The sequence below is a fragment of the Suncus etruscus genome, chromosome 15, assembly GCF_024139225.1.
Source record: "Suncus etruscus isolate mSunEtr1 chromosome 15, mSunEtr1.pri.cur, whole genome shotgun sequence".
Taxonomy (NCBI): Eukaryota; Metazoa; Chordata; class Mammalia; order Eulipotyphla; family Soricidae; genus Suncus; species Suncus etruscus.
This window is the reverse complement of record NC_064862.1, coordinates 68225254-68237883: the sequence shown is the minus strand read 5'-3', so window position 1 is coordinate 68237883 and position 12630 is coordinate 68225254. Positions and strand designations below refer to the sequence as shown.

The window sequence follows — 12630 nt, the reverse complement described above, 5'->3', positions numbered from 1 at the left end:
TTAAATTTGATCCAATTTAAGACTTATGGCATTTGACAACATTGTGCCATTCCTTTAGCTAATCAAGAACTTGATGGTTATATTAGTGTTTGTGTTGTTGTTAGTATTGCTTCTGTTGTTATCAATGCTCTGCTTCTGGAATAAAACAGAAATGCATGATGGATACCTGGATATCTTGTCTAGCAGATTTATCCAGGCATTGATATTTTTTCATCAGCTTTTATGTAATCTTTAAACTGAAAAAAGTTACTCCTAATGTAGGTGGCTCTTGTCCAGAGATGCAGACTGGTAACATCCAGGGGAATTAGTAGCATCTGCCCATTTTACGTCCATTTGCAAGTTCACTTCAGCCTCATAGATGCCTCTCTATGTGTGGTTCTTGGACTCTCCTTGGAATAAGCTTTATCATCTTACTGGTTCCCTCAGTAAGACTAAGAAAATCTTTGGCACATGTTGATTTAACATTTGATGAGAGTTATGATTTATTTTAAAATTTTATGATGTGTAATTTTTTAGAAAAGAACTGCAATGTAGCTTAATACAACTCAAAAGTTGCTTGTGTATTTGTCTCCATTCTGTCTTCCAGGGGTTTCTCTGAGAGAGCAAACAATAATATCACAGGACAGCTGTCACCTGGCCCACCAGAGTGTTACTTGACAAGAGATGAGGCTAATTCTGGGCTTTCCCCAGTAGAGGAGACATTATACAGCAGAATAACTGCTGTTTCCCATACTACCAAGGGACTGGGTGGGCCACAAAAAGGTCTTCAATAAGCAGCCATTACTGCTTCCACCACCAGCACCACATATACAGAGATCCCTGTTCTGGCCTGGGAAGCTGAGCATCATACTTAGTCTCTTAGGGAGACAGAGACAAAGAAAGGGAGCAGAAAGAGCAAATGAGTGATCTTTATATTCTATAGATATGATCAGGGCTAAGGCTAGGAAATTATAAGCTCCCCAAAGTGTTTGGGGACAAAGAAAGATAATGTAGCAGGTTAAGGCTCTTGCTTTACATGCATTTATCATCGTTTTAAGCCCCAGATTAATCCCCAAACATATTCAGAGCCCTGGAAGTTACTGAGCACTATCAGAGTGGTGCAGTTATCTCTGGCACTGCAGGGCAGTGCCTACCACTAAACTCTTGGATCTGGCAGGGGCCCTTAGGACTTCTGAGCACTGTTTGAGAGATCTTCCCATTGCAAAACATAAATTAATATAAAAATGGTGTGACCATAGCATAAGGAATTCATTGTGGGGGTTTTCTCACAGTAAATTAATGTATGTTGGTGTCCCAGCCTTGGAGTGAAGGTCAAGTCTTGAGGAGCTGCACAAGTTTTGCTGTGTCTGAATTTTCCAGGTCATATTCATGACATCTTGTAAGGCTTTAGAGCAAATTTTTATGCTTCACTGCCAGCTTTATTGAAAATGGTTTTTGTTTCTCTCTCAGCTAGACACTTGGTTCCTACTTTCATTATATTTTTTAATTCTATTAGGTTAGAATCTTTTATTGTTACAATTTTTATTGCATTAGAATGTTAAAGGTTTTATCTGAAGTAAATATTGAATTTTGATAAATGACTTCAATCTGTATTGAGATGATTTTATTTTTCTAAAATCTATTAATAAGATGTTCTATGTCAATGAAATACTTCATACCAAATTATTCTTGCATTCCTAAAACAAGCTTCCCCACTTGGGTTTGCAAAGCATATAGAATTCTGTCCACTAGTAAATTCTTTTGGACTGTTGTGCCTCTATCAGCATTTTGTAAAAAGTTCTGAAATATGGTATTAAATATGCAATGATTTTTAAATAGGGTTTTTAGAAGTGGAAGCAAATGTTAGCAGGTCTCTTCTGCATGAATGCTCAGGGACAGGTGACACACTGGAACTCACGCAAAGGGAGAACAGGGGCTCAGCTGGCTGTGAAACATTGCTAAAACCATTCCCACCTCCTAGAACACAGCTCTGCAGAATACCAGTTCTCAAAATGCCAGTAACTCAAGAGTAAGAGTTGGTTTTTGTTTTCTTTTGTTTCTGAATTCTATTAAGATTTGGTTTAGGATCATGTTTGTCTAATGAAATATAATATATCAATGTGTCCATGTTCAGACATTGTTTAAATTTAAGAGTCATCAACACATAGGTAATTTCAAAGAATTCACTGTAATTCCCTCAGGTATCTTGTGAAAAGGATGGAATTTTTAATGAGTTTTGTAAATCCCTCCTTACTCTGCCCTCATCAGGGGATGAGGCTGGCTGAAGATGAGGAACAGTTTGAGACTGGCTTCCTTTCCTGTGGCCATTGAACCAAACCATCACCAATTTAGGGACTTAAAAGCAACACCTGAATAGCTTTTACCAGACTGAAATTGAAGTACTAAAAGAGCTCTGTTCCCTTCAGAGGTTTTAGGGAAGATGCTTTTTATTTCCAGTTCTGGCTAGGCTGCCTTCCTCCATCTTAAAATCCAGGGTGTAACATCTTCATTTTTTTTTTTCAGAATTGTCCCCCAATTCACAATACATACCCGGCAAGGGGCCTGTGTTGAGGTGTATATGGGGTGCCTTTACTGTACCTCCTCTTTCTATACAGCCAGTGTAAAGAACACAGCCTGTGGTAAGATTTGGGAGGCCTTATCTTATCTTTTATTTATTTTTTTTTTTTCTTCAGAGCAAACTAAAGTTGTTTTTTTTGTTTTGTTTTGTTTTTTAAAGTAAGAATTCATTTAAAGGACAAAATTGATTAACATAATGAGGTAAGAGGGAGGGACTTCAGAGCATAAAAACCGGCTAACCTTTGCAAAAGCTGGCTCCCTGTGTGTGACACCAGGCGGGGAAAATCCGCGAAAGTACACCGGCCCAGTGGGGCTCAGCTGTGAAAGACTGTGAGTGTGACCTGTCTATGTCTGTCTACTGTCCTCTTGCGTGAAACTCTTGCTAGTGGGGCAAAAACAGCCTCCAGAAACCTCGCTCGCCCAGACGCCATTTTTAGGGAGGGACTTCAGAGCATAAAAACCGGCTAACCTTTGCAAAAGCTGGCTCCCTGTGTGTGACACCAGGCGGGGAAAATCCGCAAAAGTACACCGGCCCAGTGGGGCTCAGCTGTGAAAGACTGTGAGTGTGACCTGTCTATGTCTGTCTACTGTCCTCTTGCGTGAAACTCTTGCGAGTGGGGCAAAAAGAGGCTCAGAGGAGCACGGCCGCTCCGCTTCGCTACGCGGCTGTGCACTCTTTCTAAGGAAAGAACTCCATTGCAACAAGAAGGAAAAATCACACTAAGAACGGCGCTATATCACAGAAGCAAACATTTCTCTCTGGACTGTCTTCTCTGTTGCATGCTCGGGCCTAAGATTTGACCCAGTGTGAGGCTTCATCCACGGAGGACTCCCCTCCCTTAGAGGCAAGTCAGCCCATCCAGAAAGGGAGGAGCCAGAGGAGTGTGCTGCCTACATCATATAGACAATGAATACCACTACAACACGTAGAAAAACCCACAATACAAGTGTGACAATGGGGAAACAACGCAGGCCAGCATCAGACATAGAGAATGAAGATGACAATTCTGAGGACCAGATAATGACTGAACAACTAATCAACCTCTCAGATAAGGACTTTAGACTAGCAATATGGAAGGTGCTCAACAGACTCCAAGAAACCATGGATCGAGTTGAACAGAACACTAATAAGAACCAAGAAAATATGAAGGCAGAAATGACAAAACTCCAAACTGAAATAACATGTCAACTAACAGGACTGAAAAAGTCAGTAAACGAAGTGAAGGACAAAATGGATAAGCTCTGGGACAGGGTATCAGAAGCTGAGAATAGACTTGGTGCTGTGGAAGATGAGATACATAACAATTCCATACAGCAGGAGAGATTGGACAAAAAACTTAAAGCAAATGAGCAGACAATGGAAAAATTAGTCAAAGAATGGGAACAGACGAAAATAGAAGTCTATGATAAGATCAACAGAAACAACTTAAGAATCATTGGAGTCCCAGAGACCCAGGAAGAAAATTTCCAGGAAGAATCAATGGTCAAGAACATCATTAAAGAGAAACTTCCAGAGCTAAAGAATATATGTGATCAAATCCTGCATGCCCGAAGAGTACCAACCAAAAGAGACCCCAGAAAAACACCCCAAGACACATCCTAGTCACAATGACAAATCCCACAGATAGAGACAGAATTCTGAAAACAGCAAGATCAAAAGGGGAAATCATGTTCAAGCAAGCTTCCCTGAGATTTACAGCAGACCTGTCACCAGAAACGCTCAATGCCAGAAAGCAGTGGTGGGATATTGTGACAAGACTGAATGAAATGAATGCTTCACCCAGAATACTATACCCAGCAAAACTCACTTTCCGGTTTGATGGAAGAATACATGGTTTCACAGACAAAAAACAGCTCAGAAACTTCACAGACACAAAACCAGTCTTAAGAGAAAAACTGAAAGACCTAATCTAAGACAAGACTACCCAAAAGACACACCAAATTTTGAAATAAAGATGGCGTTAAATCCCAGGACAATTCTTTCTCTCAACGTCAATGGACTAAATGCACCAGTTAAGAGACACAGAGTGGCTAAATGGATCAAAAAACTCAATCCAACCTTCTGCTGCCTACAAGAAACGCACCTGAATAGTCAGAACAAACATAGACTCAAAATAAAAGGCTGGAGAAAAGTTATCCAAGCAAACAACACCCATAAAAAAGCTGGAGTGGCCATACTAATATCAGATAATGCAAACTTTATACTCAGGAAGGTTGTAAGGGACAAAGACGGACATTTTATATTAATCAAGGGGTACGTAGAGCAGGAAGAATTCACTCTCCTAAACATATATGCACCGAATGAGGGGCCAGCAAAATATTTAATACAACTGTTGACAAATCTGAAAAATAATATCAACAACAACACAATAATTGTGGGGGACCTTAACACGGCTTTGTCAACACTGGACAGGTCAACCAGACTGAAACCCAACAAGAATATACTAGACCTGAGGAGAGAAATGGAAGAAAGAGGCCTAGTGGATATATATAGGACACTCCATCCCCAGAAACCTGGATACACATTCTTCTCCAATGTACATGGGACATTCTCCAGGATAGACTACATGCTGGCACATAAAACATACCTCCATAAGATCAAGAGGATAGAAATTTTGCAGACTACCTTCGCTGACCACAAGGCTCTGAAATTATTTGTGAACTCCAAAGGGACTCAGAAGAAACACTTTAACACCTGGAAGTTAAACAGCCTCATGCTCAATAACCAGTGGGTCCGAGATGAAATCAAGGAGGAAATAAAAAGGTTCCTGGAAACAAATGACAATAAAGACACAAACTCTCAGAACTTATGGGACACAGCAAAAGCAGTACTGAGAGGAAAATTTATAGCTTTGCAAGCACACATCAGGAAGGAAGAAGGAGCTTACCTGAGTAGCTTAATGACACAGCTAATAGAACTAGAAAATGCTCAACAAAAGGACCCAAGAATAGGAAGACAGAAGGAAATAACAAAGCTGAGAGCAGAAATCAACGAAGTGGAAACTCAAAAAACAATCCGAAAGATCAACGAAAGCAGAAGTTGGTTCTTTGAAAAAATAAACAAGATTGATAGACCACTGGCAAACCTAACAAAGAAAGAGAGAGAGAGAAACTTGATAACTCGTATCAGGAATGAAAAAGGAGAGATCACTACTGATATGACAGAGATTCAAAGGGTAATCAGAAACTACTTTGAAAAACTCTACGCCACTAAAAATGAGAACCTGGAAGAAATGGATAAATTCTTGGATTCTTATAATCTTCCACGGTTGAAGGAAGAAGATGTAGCATATCTAAACACCCCCATCACCATTGATGAAATTAAAACAGTAATCAAATGTCTGCCGAAAAACAAAAGCCCAGGTCCAGATGGATTCACTAATGAATTCTATCAAACTTTCCAAGAGGAACTACTGCCAATCTTGGCAAGACTCTTTCATGAAATTGAACAAACAGAAACACTTCCAAATAGCTTTTATGAAGCCAACATCACCTTGATACCTAAACCAGACAGAGACGCTACCAAAAAAGAAAATTACAGACCAATATCACTGATGAATGCAGATGCAAAGATCCTCAACAAAATCCTGGCAAATAGGATTCAATGCCTCGTTAAGAAGATCATCCACTACGATCAAGTAGGTTTCATCCCAGGAATGCAAGGCTGGTTTAACATCCGTAAATCTATCAACATAATACACAACATCAATAACAAGAAAAATAAAAACCACATGATCATATCAATAGATGCAGAGAAAGCATTTGATAAGGTCCAACACCCATTCTTGATCAAAACTCTCAGCAAGATGGGAATGGAGGGAACCTTTCTCAATATAGTGAAGGCCATCTACCACAAGCCAGTGGCAAATATTATCCTCAATGGAGAAAAACTGAAAGCCTTCCCTCTAAATTCTGGCACGAGACAAGGCTGTCCTCTCTCACCACTCCTATTCAACATAGCACTGGAAGTACTTGCTATAGCGATTAGGCAAGAAAAGGATATCAAGGGAATCCAGATAGGAAAGGAAGAAGTCAAGCTCTCACTGTTTGCAGATGACATGATACTCTACTTAGAAAACCCTAAAGACTCTATCAAAAAGCTTCTAGAAACAATAGACTCATATAGCAAGGTGGCAGGCTACAAAATTAACACACAAAAATCAATGGCCTTTCTATATACCAATAGTAATAAGGATGAAATGGACATTAAGAAAACAACCCCATTCACAATAGTGCCACACAAATTCAAATATCTTGGAATCAACTTGACTAAAAATGTGAAGGACCTATACAAAGAAAACTATAAAACTCTGCTCCAAGAAATAAGAGAGGACACACGGAAATGGAAACACATACCCTGCTCATGGATTGGCAGGATTAACATCATCAAAATGTCAATACTCCCCAAGGCATTATACAGATTTAATGCCATCCCTCTAAAGATACCCATGACATTCTTCAAAGAAGTGGATCAGACACTTTTGAAATTCATTTGGAACAATAAACACCCTCGAATAGCTAAAGCAATCATTGGGAAAAAGAATATGGGAGGAATTACTTTTCCCAACTTTAAACTGTACTACAAAGCAACAATTATCAAAACAGCATGGTATTGGAATAAGGATAGGTCCTCAGATCAGTGGAATAGGCTTGAATACTCAGAAAATGTTCCCCAGACATACAACCATCTAATTTTTGATAAAGGAGCAGGAAATCCTAAATGGAGCAGGGAAAGCCTCTTCAACAAGTGGTGTTGGCACAATTGGATAGCCACTTGCAAAAAATTAAACTTAGACCCCCAGCTAACATCATGTACAAAGGTAAAATCCAAATGGATTAAAGACCTCGATATCAGCCCCAAAACCATAAGATATATAGAACAGCACATAGGCAAAACACTACAGGACATTACAGGCATCTTCAAGGAGGAAACTGCACTCTCCAAGCAAGTGAAAGCAGAGATTAACAGATGGGAATATATTAAGCTGAGAAGCTTCTGCACCTCAAAGGAAATAGTGCCCAGGATACAAGAGCCACCCACTGAGTGGGAGAAACTATTCACCCAATACCCATCAGATAAGGGGCTAATCTCCAAAATATACAAGGCACTGACAGAACTTTACAAGAAAAAAACATCTAACCCCATCAAAAAATGGGGAGAAGAAATGAACAGACACTTTGACAAAGAAGAAATACGCATGGCCAAAAGACACATGAAAAAATGTTCCACATCACTAATCATCAGGGAGATGCAAATCAAAACAACGATGAGATACCACCTCACACCCCAGAGAATGGCACACATCACAAAGAATGAGAATAAACAGTGTTGGCGGGGATGTGGAGAGAAAGGAACTCTTATCCACTGCTGGTGGGAATGCTGTCTAGTTCAACCTTTATGGAAAGCGATATGGAGATTCCTCCAAAAACTGGAAATCGAGCTCCCATACGATCCAGCTATACCACTCCTAGGAATATACCCTAGGAACACAAAAATACAATACAAAAACCCCTTCCTTACACCTATATTCATTGCAGCTCTATTTACCATAGCAAGACTCTGGAAACAACCAAGATGCCCTTCAACAGACGAATGGCTAAAGAAACTGTGGTACATATACACAATGGAATATTATGCAGCTGTCAGGAGAGATGAAGTCATGAAATTTTCCTATACATGGATGTACATGGAATCTATTATGCTGAGTGAAATAAGTCAGAGAGAGAGAGAAAAACGCAGAATGGTCTCACTCATCTATGGGTTTTAAGAAAAATGAAAGACACCCTTGTAATAATAATTTTCAGACACAAAAGAGAAAAGAGCTGGAAGTTCCAGCTCACCTCAGGAAGCTCACCACAAAGAGTGATGAGTTTAGTTAGAGAAATAACTACATTTTGAATTGTCCTAATATTGAGAATGTATGAGGGAAATGTAGAGCCTGTTTAGGGTACAGGTGGGGGTTGGGGGGGAGGAGGGTGATTTGGGACTTGGGTGATGGGAATGTTGCACTGGTGATGGGTGGTGTTCCTTTTATGACTGAAACCCAAACACAATCATGTATGTAATCAAGGTGTTTAAATAAAAAAAAAAAAAGAAAAAAAATAAACAAGATTGATAAACCATTATCAAAACATAAGATTGATAGCAGATTTGTCACAAGAAATCCTCAAGGTCAGAAGGCAGTGGTGGGATATAGTGACAAAACTCAATTAAATGAATGCTTTGCCTAGAATACTGCACTCAGCCAGACTCATGTTCAGGTTTGAAGGAAGTATACATAGTTTCATGGATAAACAACAGCTCAGAAATTTTATGGACTCAAAACCAGCCTTAAAAGAAAAACTGAAAAAAAAAAAAACATAATGAGGTAAACTAATATAACATAATATAGTGACATAACATAACATATAATATAATTGATATAATAATAATACATGTAAATCAAAGAAAATTTCTGATTAAAAACACAATTTTTTTTCATAATGGCTTACATATCTTTCACTGTAGTATTTTGGGTACATATTCACATTGAATCAGGGGAATACCCATCACCTAATATGTCCTCTTCTCAATCAAAAATCAAATATGCTGAAAATAGGCAGAGTCCTGTCTAGAGGCTTCCAACCTCAGTTTGAGAGAGGATGTGAAAAAAGTAATTAAAATACCACAACAATACACAAAAAAAAAATATATCGAATTAAATAACCGATAAGCACCACAGCAATAAAGACAGGCACCACACAATAATCTCGGTTCTGAAATCAAATCATACTCAAATGCAAAAAAGAAAGAGAAAGACAAAACAAAATAAAATAAAATAATATTGGAGACATCAACCGTAATCTCCACACCAAAATAAAGACGTCAAAAAAATAGATCATTTATTCTCCTCTTGCTGCTTTCGTGGTATGTGGAAGACTTCTACTTTATCTTGGATGGTAAAATCAGTCCTGTTTCTAAAGATCTTGGTGGCTGTGCAGATCAGGGAATGGAGCATGGTACTGGAACAGAGACAGGACCTCAGACCAGTGGATTAGAACAGAATTCCCAGACATAAACCCCCAGATATATAGCCAACTAATATTTGATAAAAGAGGCAAGAATATGAAATGGAACAAAGAAAGCCTATTCAACAAATGGTGTTGGTACAACTGGAAACTCATATGCACGAAAGTGAAAATCGACCCATATCTCACTCCTTATACAAAAGTCAACTCAAAATGGATCAAAGATCTGGAAATCAGACCTGAATCTATAAAGTTTATCGAGAATAAAATAGGCAGAACACTCGAAGACCTTTATATCAAAAGGGTCTTTGAGACCGGAGCACCAATGGCAAAAACGTTAGCATCAACTATAAACAAATGGGACTATATCAAACTAAAAAGCTTCTGCATGGCAAAAGAAACCCTACTTAATGCAAGAAGACAGCTAACAGAATGGGAAAAAATCTTTTCACTTGATATATCAGATAAAGGGCTGATATCTAGAACATACAAAGCGCTCAGAAACCTGAGCCCTTCAAAACCAAACGAAGCCATAAAAAAATGGGGAGACGAAATGAATAGACATTTCTCTGAGGAAGAGAGAAGGATGGCCAACAAACACATGAAAACATGCTCACCTTCGCTCATCATCAGGGAGATCCAAATCAAGACAACAATGAGATACCACCTCACACCAGTGAGGTTGGCTCACATCAAAAATAATGGGAACAACTTTTGTTGGAGAGGATGTGGTATGAAAGGAACTCTCATTCATTGCTGGTGGGAATGCCCCTTGGTCCAACATCTATGGAGAAAAGTCTGGAGAGTGCTCAAAGAACTTAGAATTGAGCTGCCATTTGACCCAGCAATTGCTCTCCTAGGCATATATCCCCAAGATGGAAGGACATTCATTCCAAAATACATATGCACCCCACTATTTATTGCAGCACTCAGTATAATAGCCAAATCTTGGAACCAACCTCGATGTCCAACAACAGATGAATGGATCATTAAGATGTGGTACATATATACAATGGAATATTACATGGCAGTTAGAAATGATACAATCACAGACTTTGCAGCAACGTGGATGGACCTAGATCATGTTATGTTAAACGAAGTAAGTCAGAAGACAAAAGAAAAACATAGAATGGTAGCACTATTCTGAAACACCTAGAACACATAAAAAACAAAAAAATGACATTGAAGAAGCATAACTGCTAGAACCACATAGAAAGACTTCATAATCTTCATTTTTTTAATATAGGAAATGGGTCTTACCCTCATATCTCCTTTTACCCCAGTCTTCTACTCCCCTAACAGGTACCTGGAGGTTACATGCAAGGAAACATAGTTCCAGGGCCTTGTCAAAGAGAACTCATATGCCCTGCCTGCACTCTGGAATCTATACTTCAGGCACTGAACGTCATAGTAAAATTTGAAATAGGAAAGTTATAAGATAGTCCATGATAAAAAAAAAAACAACTCTGGAGTAAATATGAAGGTCCAGACACTTACTGCAGTTTAGAACATCACACAAAGAAATGCAATAAGGAGGTGTCATCTGTGTCACCTAGTGACAAAAGGAGAATGTACAGGACTTGATGACTGACTGAATGGGGCAGAAGATGCAATTAACCATGATATAAACTTTCTCTCAAGGGATAGGTTTGGAAATGCACTCTTCTAAGTGGTCTCTTAACTTGTTTTCCCCTTCCATTCTATCTTCTATATGTCCCCATCAACTTTCCCATCATTGCAAATGCCTCAGTTTAGCCAACTCTTCAACCCAACACACAACACTAGGGCATTGTCTGACTTTATCTCTGTCTCCTATTGCATCCTATTGCCACTTACCACCTTCTAAGCTCAATTTTGGTGCAGTTAAAACACTTTACAGTTTCTACTGTCCAATGTGGCACATTGCTTGGTGACTTCATGGATATGACTTACACACGTATATATTGTCAAAGACTTGGCTTCTCTGTGAACTCCACAAACTTCCCAAACAGAACTACCTTCTGTAAATCAATAGACTTCTATAATTTAAAGACAGACCAAAGAGATAGAACGGGGATTTGGGCACTTTTCCTGCAGACAGTTGAAGTTTGAGTGCTGGCAGGAGTGATCTATGAGTACAGAGTCAAAAATAGGATCTAGAGCGTCGCAGATGTGCAGCCAATTTCTCCCCACCAGATAAAACAAATACAAGTGTATTCTTAGTCTTTAAGTCTCTGATAGAAGATAAGCCCTCTGAAATAAATAAAAAGATCTTATTCATTATCTGTCCTTGGTGACTAACACAGCGCCAAATACTTATCACCAATAAAATACTGTTTTGGCTAGTGAACAAATAACAAAGATGAACAATTAAATAAATATATTACAGCTAAAAGTTGACAGATTTAGTCCAACCGATGAATGAATGACTAAAATATGAAAGTCTATATACTAGAGTATTATTTTCAACTGCATAAAAGAATGAAGTACTGATACATGCTACAATACAGAGGAATCTTAAAAAGACTAAATTAAGGACTAGAATAATAGCACAACAGATAGGGTGCTTGTCTTGCTTACAGCTGACCCATGTTCAATTCCTGGCACCCTGTGTAATTCCCTAAGTGAGCCAGGAGTACGTTGTAAGCACCACTAGATATAGCCCCAAAACAAAACTAAAAATACATAGACTAAATAAAAGATACCAATCACACAGAACACACAGTATATAGTCCCACTTGTATAAAATGTTTACATAAGCAAATACATAGAGAAAGAAAGTGCATTATAATTGCAAAAGACTGGAGGCAGGAGCCATCAGTTTTATTGGGGTAGGGTGGAGTGAGGTACAGAGTTCTTTTTATGGGGCAATTGGTCACAGTAATGGACATAAAATTTTGTGCAAAATACTATTGAATTGCATTCTTTAATACCTGAGGCATAGTGAAGTCTGTGAGTAAAATCTAACTCCCCAAAATAAGTTATATTTAGAATCAAATTTTATTTGTTAATGAAGAAAAGGAAATGATCACTGATAATCATTGGGAGAAAGATACAAATGATAGTAGGAATTTCTCTAAGCAGGCA

General features: G+C 38.6%; 1 protein-coding gene and 1 non-coding gene across 6 annotated transcripts in view; both read right to left on the bottom strand.

The window, feature by feature from the left end:
* CALN1 (calneuron 1) overlaps positions 1 to 12630 on the bottom strand; it is a 524903-nt gene that overhangs the window by 281938 nt on the left and 230335 nt on the right. The gene's annotated exons all lie outside the window — the stretch shown is intronic.
* On the bottom strand, positions 2503 to 2635 carry LOC126031964 (small nucleolar RNA SNORA51). Its single transcript, XR_007503768.1, has one exon. It is a non-coding gene; the product is annotated as a small nucleolar RNA SNORA51 (small nucleolar RNA).